This window comes from Argentina anserina, chromosome 7 (genome assembly GCF_933775445.1).
Source record: "Argentina anserina chromosome 7, drPotAnse1.1, whole genome shotgun sequence".
In the NCBI taxonomy this organism is placed as follows: Eukaryota; Viridiplantae; Streptophyta; class Magnoliopsida; order Rosales; family Rosaceae; genus Argentina; species Argentina anserina.
The window spans coordinates 15,462,758-15,471,768 of NC_065878.1; the positions used below are offsets into that span (position 1 = coordinate 15,462,758).

General features: G+C 43.1%; 1 pseudogene; it reads left to right on the plus strand.

Moving 5' to 3' along the window:
* The first annotated feature begins 2,174 nt into the window (after window positions 1-2,174).
* LOC126803660 (putative anthocyanidin reductase) lies at window positions 2,175-5,285 on the plus strand (annotated as a pseudogene).
* Window positions 5,286-9,011: the final 3,726 nt, after the last annotated feature.

The following is a 9,011-nucleotide window of genomic DNA, read 5'->3' on the forward strand; positions in this document are numbered from 1 at the left end:
TATATCTTTGAACATTGCTTAGATCAGTGGATGTGGTGATGGAGTGATCTATTAATGTGGCCGCGGGTTTTGGTTGGGATGAAGTTCCCAGATTTGTAGATTGAAGTTCAGCAGCTTCCTTGCCTCTGCCAATCTATTAATTTTTTTCACTCACTATTTGTATCAGTCATTGAATCTGTTGGCATGTTTGAGACGCGGAAGATAAGGGGATGATGGTGGTGTCGGTGTTGGCTCTGCCAATCGGTGGAGAATATAGTGTCGGTGTGGAGCAGTGCGAATTATGGTCTCGGGTCTTGATTTGTTATGGACTTACGGGTTCCCTTCGGCTCAATACAGCTTTAGTGAGTTGAGAAGATAAAATCTGAGGTGCTACACGCGCCAGGAGCCGAATAAATGGACATCAGCTGGGTCATACATGGGCCATGCCTCTCCACCAATCAGTAATTGACACGTAATCAAATAAGCAAGGGGCTCATCCGGGTAACGGTGCATTCCAGCCGTTGCCCTTTTAGACAAGCTCTCTATCATTCCATGGCAATCCAAGCTACTTTTGGATCAAAGAGTGACAGTGTAAGGGGTGGTCTCTTGGATTTATTTCCTGCGACTATTCCGGATGGTGTACGGCCGACACGAAACCGACTCAAAGCAATTGAGGATTTGAACATTGGTAGAGGTCTGGGTCTACCAGCAAGAACTGGATTAGAATGGCAACATCTTGATGCTAGTGATCCAGTTTGGAGCTCTAAGATTGAGTTTTGCATACGTCGATCTTCTGAAGATGTGGAGATCCACGCTCATGCCCTAATCTTTAGGGCTACGACGATGTCCTGGCTTGATGCGGCGGTGGGCGGTGCCGTTCTTGTAACCAAGGCTGCGATGGTGACTGCAAAGAATCCAACGGCGGAGGTTCATTCACTGAATTGGGTGCTCAAGTCTTTGGGTCTACCCAATCTTGAGGCCCAAAGCTATTGGTGTGTCCAATTTAGTATGGGTGCCCCTATGTTTTTGCAGAAAATTGTGGATCTGGCAGATAAACTCTAGGGTTTTGGATTTGGGACCCAGAAGACGTGATCTTGCTACTTATGTTTGTTTTCAATATTTGGAGTATGAGCTAATCTTCTGGAATAGGAAGATTCGAGCTATTATTTGAGAGCGAAGTTGAAATATTTTTAATGAATGGACCTATTGCTATGTACTACCGTGAGTACTATCACAACTTTTTGTTCTGTCTATATATGACAGCGATACGATATGTAATAGTCATTCTAACTTGAGGTTAGGACAGTTTTATCTTCTGTTGATGACACCTTAGAAAATATTTTGGTTGTGTTACGATATGATTGTAATTAACTCAATTGAGTCATTCAAATTTCTATAAAATTAAGTCCTTTAAAAAAATGTCATACTTAAATTAATTTTTGATGGAGCAGGCTACCAATTTTAATTGTCATGGAAAGCTACCTCAAAGATGAGAACTAGCGTTTCAAAACATAAATACCTTTCCACGAATATTCGAATGAAGCCCTAACATTAAATTTATCTTCAGTACAATTATTGATTCTGCTTAAGCCCTGGAAAGTATCTGAATTCATAGGTTGGTACTTGAGGGCTTGACTTAATTAATAAAATGTATATTTTAAGAAGTAAAAAGATACGAAATCATTGATCTTCCATCCATATATTGCTAAACTCTACAGCTCAAATCGCTAGCTTCCAACTGATAATATAAATAAAGAGGTGACTTGATAGATTATGAAAATGATGCCAACAAGAGGTCCCATGTCTTTTGGTGACTTTTTAGATTATGAACCAACAAAATGCAATGTCCCAAATTTTATAGGCGAGTTTGTCACAGTGTGAGTTTTTTATAATTAGATTTAGCTGTGTTTTGAGAATAATTAATTTTTAAGAATAATGAGCTATGAGTGTTGAAGTGTTTGATAAATATTAGAATAGAAATGTAATGATTTTAAATAAAGACAAAAAACATGAAATTAAATAATATGAACCTTTTACCTCAGCATTCTTCTACGAGCTGTCTGGCACTCTGGCTCTATCATTAATATATGGACCATGGTTGATAAAAAAATTTAAAAAAAGGACCGCGGAGTAGTCTGATGGAAATGAGAAAAAAGGACAATACGTAGAAACTAGGATCTCATTAGAAACTTAGAATGGGGAAGAGTAATGGCTGCAAGGTTTGTGTTACAGGAGTGCAGGATATATAGGCTCTTGGCTTGTCAAGAAGCTTTTAGAGAAGGGATACACTGTCCATGCAACACTCAGAAACTTGGGTACTAGACCATACTTATACATCTAGTCGTTCTGTTTTTCTGTTTCTAGCTTGCTCTTTAAACATGTATACCAATATGTTATTTTGTGAGAAATTTTTGCAGATGATGTTTCGAAGGTTAGTCTTCTGAAAAGCCTTCCTGATTCCGATGAAAGGCTGGTGCTGTTTGAAGCTGACTCCTACAGTCCAGTTACGTTTGAGCAGGCAATTGAAGGATGTGAGTTTGTCTTCCATGTTGCTACTCCCTTGGTACATACCCCAAACTCCCAGGTATATGGCCACTCAAAGGGTGCTCTCTTTTACTTGACTGCAATTTGATATCCGGAAACATCATCTTATGTCGCCGGACTGTAATTAAATTCGTTTTCATCTTACAAGATCGATAGCATGTCTCAGCAATGAAACATGTAAAACTGTCTGATTTGACAGCATTTCATTTTAGCATAACATGTGAGACGAGAGCTGAACCAACTTAACTGCCATCAATATTAGAATATCATCATATGTCGCCGAACTGTTAATAAACTCAATAGTCAAATTGTCATCTTACAAGGTCTAATCCTTTTACAGTGCAGCATGTAAACCTGCATAATTTGACAGCTTAACATGTAATAATGTTTTAATAACATAACATGTGAGATGAGACTCATGAGAGTCTGTTATCTAACAAACATGGCAAGTTAATTTGTCTGATAACGTACCTCCCTGACAGTCTGATCCTAGAGACCCACTTTCCTTGATAATAAGCTATTTTGATTTGTATGACAAAATCAGTACAAGAACACAACTGAAGCTGCTATTGCTGGAACAAGGAGCATTGCAGAGGCTTGTCTTAAATCAGGAACAGTTAGGAGGCTAATCTACACCGCTTCAGTGGTTGCTGCATTCCCCCTTAAAGAAGATGGTAGTGGTTTCAAAGACATCATCAATGAATCATGTTGGAGTCCTCTTGATCTCTCAGTTGCTTTTTCTAATGACTTCTGCAAGGTACCAAAGTTTCTTTGATAAAATCAAAGTTAAGGCAATGTTCCATATAGCCTTGTTTTTGACTTGTACTTTACAAATATGCGAGTCCATTAGGGAGTACTAAAATCCTTCAATGCAGGACTATACAAAATCAAAGACACTCACCGAGAAAGAAATCTTGAGCTATGGGAATCACAACAAAAGAAGTGGACTTGAGGTTGTGAGCTTGACTTGTGGTCTTGTGGGAGGGAACTCACTTCTACCATTCACACCTGTAACTGTAGTTTGTTTAGTTTCTCAGCTTACAAATTGTTCAAATGAGTACAATAGTCTGAGATTCTTAGAAGAATTGCTAGGGAAAATTCCACTGGTCCATATTGATAATGTTTGTGATGCCCATATCTTCTGCATGGAGAATCCTTCAATGAATGGTAGATTCTTGTGCGCAAGATCCTTTGTTTCATCAGCACAAATTGCTAGGTACTTGTTTGGGCCTAACATAATACTCCGGTATTATCTAAACTATTTAGGCTCGTGGACCGGTTATTTGGGGAAAATCTATCATAGAGCAAGATTACCTGCCGTATTGGAATAGATTTAGGGGACTAATGCTGTATAGAATCTGAGTTGAATAAGGAAGGTGAATCCAAATCAACTAAGAGGTTCTCAAGACTTGATCCGCAAGAAAGAACAATTTGTGTTCTCTATATAAAGGGGTCAAATGTGCAAAATAACAGACACAACGTCAAACAAACTATCGCGCAACCGCATAGTCAAATCTCCCCACAGAGTAAAAGTCCAATTAGCTTCGGCAACCAAGTCTCCCATCGGAGCGGAGCTACCCAGATGTAGCAAACAAGTCCGATTAACCTCGGCAACTAGAGTCAAGTCCATCGAGTCGCTAGCCTAGCTTCTAGCAAACACAAAAATCTGTACTAGTCAGCAATTCCCTACAGCGAGAGAGTCCCGCTATCAACGACACATTATAAGCTCTGCTTTTCCCCAAGCGGTATAAATTAAGATCGGCCATCTACTTGAGGTGGAGTGAAAGGTACCTAGCAACTCCGGTTGTGTATAGATCATTCAAACTTCAGCGGTTTATCAGCAACTTCGGAGCAATCATTTGAGAAGAAGACAGTACGTAAGCGCAATCATTGTCAAACAAAGCAAGAGTTGTACCTAACTCAAAGGTACTGGCACGCCAGCAACAACAGAGAACGAAGGTTAGAACCATCTATGGTTCGACACCGGGGCTTGTTGATTGTTCTCTGAGGAAGATCTTTTTCCCAGCTCGAACATTTGGCACGCCCAGTGGGACCGTGTCAAGATAGCAAGCTGGAATCCTTACTCGCGAGGATATCCCCCTTGCTCGAAACCAGAGCACTCGCAGTGTGTTCCTCACAACACAGCGACTTGCAGAGGTTTATCGGCGGTTGAGGCATTACTGCAATTTGGAGTGATGGCGACACCGGAAGACATGCAACTAGCTTTCAAGGAGTTAACGAAGGTAGTCAAGTCGTTGGAGGAGTCATTCGGCGATCGAATGACTGCGGTTGAGAGAACGTTGGATAATGTTTCACAACTACAGTCGACACAGGGTCAGCGTCAGGTTGAGACCAACGACAGATTGAAGAAGCTGGTTCTGGGTGCTAACGAACACGCGAACAATGCTCGCTTAGAGTTTGTAGGCCAGGATGAGCGATTCAAGCAAATTGAAGAACCGTTGGGAATTCAACAGACTGTCGCCGGGCTTTACGAGAAACAGAACCATGACAAGCCTATTGCCACCAAAAAGGCTAGGTCCAACAAGAAAGATAGTGCCGGTAATGACGACGGCGGTGAAGAAGACGAGGCCAGAGGTGATAAGGCTGACAAATTAGATGTTGAGCTTGTCAAACTCGCAAGGAAGAAGAAGACGAAGGCTAAAAAGGGAAAGTTCACGTTTGGAATTTCAAGACGATCGAACACACCCGAGGTTGAGGCTTTACAAAGGGAATTGGCACTTCTTCAATCAGGCGGAAGATAAGAGCGTCAACACCAGTTCCGTCGCGAGCGACGAGAGGAGCATCGAGAAGAGCCTGAGCAAGAAGTAGAAGAGGGTCAGATCCTTACCAAGGAGCAGGTTCAGAAGATGATCCAGGAGAGTGTGAGGACCATTCATGGTCATGCTGCCGCGAACATATCTTATACAAGTCCATTCCCGAAATGGGTGACAGCATGTCCTTGGCCCTCGGGTTATCGACCAATCAAGTTCCAGACTTTCTCAGGAGAGGGTTCCGAGAATGCAGCTGAGCATATCTCGCGTTTCCACAGCGATTGCGAGCCATATGCATCTGATCCAGTCTTCAAGATGAGGGCTTTCAGTTCATCTCTGTCAGGGCCGGCTCTATCTTGGTTCTCCGAGTTAGCGCCAAGGTCTATTTCAGATTGGTCCATGCTTGAGACAATGTTTAAAACGACTTTTGGAAGTGCTGAGCCTGAAGTGGATTTGTCATATTTGACTTCCATGTACCAACAACCAATGGAGTCGGCAGTGGAGTTCCTGAATAGGTTCAAGGTTCAGCAAGCAAAGTGCAGAACACCGCTCACGGAACAAGATGCCATTCGCATTGCTATAAAGGGTTTGAAGACCCGTCAGCGGGCCAAACATCATGATGCCTACTTTTCTAGCATGGCGGATTTAATGAATAAGGTAGGCTCCTACCAAGTGTTCCTCAGGGAGATGGAGGACAGTGCCACAGTTTCAAAAGGTCCGCCTGTATTCTATCACCCTGGAACTTTGAAACCACGTTATGCAGTTCCATCCGGAACTAAGAGGGTTTCCACTATTTACTCGCATGTAGATCCTTTCTACACACCGTATCCATACGAAGAGCAGTGGGTCGAAGAGGTAGATGATGAAGTGGTTGCCGTAGAGACAGCTGGAAGACAAGCATTGAAGTCTAAGTCTTTGAAGATGTCCAGGGACCCTGTCAAGATTTCTACATCAGCATTCACCAAGCCCGAGTACGACTCGTATACCTAGAACGCTCACAAGGCTCAGGAAATTCTGGATGAATTGTTCGCGAGTGAAAGAGTGAAGCATGATACTGCAATGCCTATCGCAGCGTAGATTGAAGGGAAGAAGTACTGCAAGTTCCACAACTTGTTCAATCACCACACAGTTGATTGTGTTAAGCTCAAGGATCAATTGCAGACCTGGATTAACAAAGGCATACTTGGGGTAGACACTGAAAGAGCTGCAGCTTGGGTCGATATTGATCCCTTCCCTACAGTGTCAATGGTGGAAGTTACGCCATTGACAACACCGTTGAAGACTCATCGCCCTTCTAAGTTTGCTGAGTACACTTATGATGCGTCATTGGCTCATGAGATCTTGGACAAGCTTATTGCTGAGGGTGAAACCATTGTACCATGGATTGAGTTCCTGACTGTGGAAGAAGTTAAAGGTAAACGGTATTGTAAGTTTCATAACGTTTGGACTCATGATACTCGTATTTGTATACAGCTCAAGGACCATGTACAGTAGTGGTTAGATGAGGGAGTGTTGTCTTTTGCTTCAGATCCCGAGCCGGGTATGAAGATAACAGCGAAAGGAGTGCCCGTGGCGAAAGAGGTTGCAAGAGCCAAGCAATCTGATCAGGGTAAACAAAAAAGCGTTGTCTAGAACAAGGAACAAAATGTAGCAAATGCAAAAACTTATGGCCTTTGCAATCGGTGCAAGAAAGAGTGTTCCATAAACTGTGACAATGTTGGTAGACGCGAGGAATCGCGAAGAAATCGGAGGCCTCGCTCGCCGACAAATCTATCCGAGAGGGAGAACCCCAAGAAAGCTAGAGTTCAGATAGACACTTATGCTTAAGTGTTGAAAAGGCCACACTCAGATCTTGGTGGGGTCGCGAACGTTCTTGGAGGGCAGCGAGTTGGGGCGAATGTGCCGGAAACTCAAGCTTTGCGCGAGGCGCTACAACGGCCATACATACCGCCTGCACCGAGGTCATTAAAACCGGATGTCTAGTACGTTCAGGAGCATGGAAGAGCTATGGAAGCTACAAAAACTCAGAAGAGGAACGTACAGAAAAGATGGGGACGGGCCAAGCGAATGTTAGAGGCGTATAATAGAGGAGAACTCTCTCGCGACCAGCTAGAACAACCACCTTGGATGTTGCGAGAGACAATTGAAAAACTTAGTCTAAAGCCATATGTGCACATTCGTCAGAATGATAATCATAGGAAGGAGCCATATCCCAGGGAAAGCGTTCATAATCGAATCGAACGACCAATGGAAACTGCTCCTAAACGAAGAGTTTAAATCCATGATAGGTTGTCTTACGCGTCTACCGACGGCAGAGCAACAAACAGACAGCACGTACAAGGTGTTTCTATTTAGTAGAAACAACAGCAAAGTAATGTTGCACAACCTGCGCAATCTAAATGGGTGCCAAAAAGGTCTGTAAGTAAGCCAGGCCACCAGGAACCAGGTCCAGAGAAAATCAAGCCACAATTTGAATGGAAGCTGAAGATCAAAGAACCAGCACCAGTGGTTCCAACAGTAAAATAACCAACACTTGTGGTTCCAGAGGTAGTCGAGGATGCGGCAGTGGTTATTCCTCCAAATGCCTATCAGGAGCAATCGCTAACGGAGTATCTCATAAGCAAGTTCCCCTCGCGAACACCAACTGGGTCAATTCTGGACGACAATATGGGAGAACCAGGTTGTAATGAGCAAGGGTTAGAATTTTCTGATCCAGAGAACGAGCTTGAGGAAGGTTATGATGAAGAAATGACAGCTACCCCAGACTGCAACATGTTTAACATTTGTCATGCAGATAACGTCGAGGAAGGAATACCGTGGCTAGATATTGTTCCTAGTTGCAACATGGTGTTCACTTTGTCCTCGAAGTATGCTCTTCCAAGACCCATGCCATCTCATCTATTCATCAGAGGTGAGACACATGCCCAGGAGGTGGGTACAGTCGCATAGTTGTCATCTACAGAGGTGCCAACTGTAGATAAAGACACGAGGAAAGAGGAAGTTTCTAAATCTCACATGAAGACAGAGCTCCAAAGATTCTTTATGATGTTCACAAAGCCTACAGCTACCATGACTCAGCATATTAAACCCTTATATATATCAGCTGAGATGGAAGGTAAGAGAGTGAACAAAATCCTCGTCGATGGTGGTGCAACAGTTAGCATTATTACAGTAAAGACAGTCGAAGCACTTGGCATTGCAAAGGAGAAGGTTCTCAGTAGCAGTCGTAAGGTCAGGAGTTTTGCTGGTAACTTAACTAAGACCTTGGGAGTGTTGATCCTCAAAGTCAAGATAGGACCTTCTGAGCTGTTCCAGACATTCTTCGTTACAGATTGCACCACTCCATACAGCATCATACTTGGCAGGGATTGGATACATAGAGCTTACTGTATCCCTTCTACTCTACACCAAGAAATGCTGATGTGGGATCCCGCAACTGATAAGGCAGAGCTAGTGAGAGCAAATGATCGACCATACTCAGTCGCTTCCTGCATTTTGGATGGGGAGTACTATTATGGTGACATTAGGCCTTTAGGAGTTGCCGGAATCGATACCAAGGGTTGTCCAGTTGGGGTGACTTCTACAGAATTGACGCGATGGGGTTTAGTACAGGTTAAAACAGACATAAATAGACCTGGCTTCATCGTGAAAATAAAAAATAATCATCCATGAGTACATCACTGGCCAAGGCGCAAGAGCAGGCCTATGTGTCCTTTC